Genomic DNA, 2,397 nt, shown 5'->3' on the forward strand with positions numbered 1-2,397 from the left:
TGCTGAACCTCCTCTTGCTCAAGCTCATCATCTACCTGATTTTCCACTTGAACATGACTAGAACCTGGTTGGTCTTTAGGTTCTATCTCAATAACCTGGGACTTTGAAGTCCCAACAGTCCCAACACCATCATCCTTGGATGCCCTAGCAATCATGGATTTTTCGTCAAAGGTAACGTCCCTACTGATCACAAACTTCGAATCTTCTGTACACCAAAGGCGGTAGCCTTTTACGCCCTTTGCATACCCCAAGAATATCGCCTTCTTGGCCCTCGCGTCAAGCTTTCCCTCGTTGACGTGATAATAGGCGGTACATCCGAAAATTCTGAGCCTCTCATAATCTGCATGTTCCCCTGACCACACCCTATAGGGTGTATCACCATCCAATGTCGAATGTGGAGAACGGTTCACAATGTAACATGCTGTAGCCACCGCTTCTGCCCACCATTCGTTGCCCAATCCAGCATAAGATCGCATACTCATTGCCTTTTCTCGCAATGTTCGGTTCAGTCTCTCCGTGACCCCGTTCTGCTGTTGTGTTGACCTGACTGTCCAGTGTCGAACAATGCCCTCCTGATCACAGAACTTCTTGAAAGCACCATCTGTATACTCTGTACCGTTGTCAAATCTTAGTGTCTTCAATTTCTTGCCCGTCCTGTTCTCAACCATTGTTTTCCACTTCTTGAATGTCTCGAATACCTCATTCTTATGCTTAAGAAAATAAATCCAAGCATATCTCGAATGATCGTCTATGAACGAGACAAAATACCTGGAACCACCTTTGGAAGTTGTCTGAGCCGGACCCCAAACATCCGTGTGCACATAATCTAGTATACCTCTGCTCTTGTGATTGCTTTTCAAGAATTGGACCCTGTGCGCCTTTCCGTACACACAATCCTCACAAAAATCCATGCAAGGTTTCTTCAGATTCTTCAGCAAACCCTCCTTACCAAGCAGAACTAGACCCTTCTCTGACATGTGCCCAAGCCGCCTATGCCATAACCGTGTGTGCTCACATGGGTCTCCACCACTTCCTTCAGTTCCAACCGCTGCATCTCCTGTCACTGTCGTACCCGAGAGAGTATATAGATTACCGTGACGAACACCCTTCATTACTGTTAGGGAACCTCAAACAACCTTCTTCACTCCGTTCTCTGTAACAATCTTGCAGCCATCAGAGTCCAATGCACCCACTGAGATAAGATTCTTCCGCAAGTCGGGAACGTGCCGCACGTCCGTTAGAGTTTGAACTACTCCATCATGCATCTTGATTTTGATATCACCTAGCCCCACCGTTTTACAAGCATGGTTGTTCCCCATCAATACGGTTCCACCATCAATGCTCCTGTAGGTAGTAAACCACTTCCTATTTGGACACATATGGTAAGAGCAACCAGAATCAAGAATCCACTTCCCGGAGGTATCCTCGCTACCCGTAACAACATAGCATTCTTTATTGCTCCCTTCCTCCGATGCGTAACTCGCCTCTTCCTTGCCTTCTCTTCTCTCGGTCTTGTTGTTGTTCTTTTTCCCACCTACTCTCTTGTTAGGACAGTCGACCTTGAAATGCCCAACTTCATCGCATTTGAAGCACGCTCGTCCCGCAAGGGGTCTCGATTTAGATCTAGACTTTCCTCCCTTGTCTTTTCCTCGCTCATTGCTCCTTCCTCTAGCAAACAATCCATGCGCTTGTTCTTTGTTACCACCAGTAGTCATGTCACTGGTTGCAATCTTTCGAAGGTCATCTGCTAGAAGCGCCGTTCTAGTCTCATCCATCGTCAAATTGTCTCCCACAAGCATCAGTGTTTGCACCAGGTTATCATAAGACTTCGGCAGAGATAGAAGTAGTAGAAGAGCCTGATCCTCGTATTCTACAGTCACATCGATGTCCTTCAAATCCGATATTATCCTATCGAACTTGTTGATGTATTCCCGGATTGATGAGCCCTCCTCCATCTTGCAAATATACAATTTGGATTTTAAATAGATCCGGTTCGTTAGACTCTTCGTCATGAAGGTGGTTTCTAACTTCGACCACACGCCCGCAGCCGTTTCCTCTCCATCTACCAAGAAAGCTACATCCCTTTCAAGGCAAAGGATAATCGACGCCCGTGCTTCCAGATCCAGCTCCTCCCAATCCTCATCAGACATATCCTTGTGCTTCTTCTCTTTTCCTGCCAAAGCTTTGTGTAATTTCTGCGAAATCAACGTGTTCTTCATCTCCATCCTCCAATAGAAAAAATCATTCTTCCCATTGAATTTTTCAATCTCGTATTTTCCCACTTTAACTGTTTTACTTGTTGACGCCATTATCCGCTTGTATTAATAAATCCGCTTCTCTCAGAAAATTGTCGAGCACCACCTCAAACCAGAAGCTACACCATTCCTAATCTGATTA

The sequence above is a fragment of the Asparagus officinalis genome, chromosome 1 (assembly GCF_001876935.1).
Source record: "Asparagus officinalis chromosome 1, Aspof.V1, whole genome shotgun sequence".
NCBI classification, from domain to species: domain Eukaryota; kingdom Viridiplantae; phylum Streptophyta; class Magnoliopsida; order Asparagales; family Asparagaceae; genus Asparagus; species Asparagus officinalis.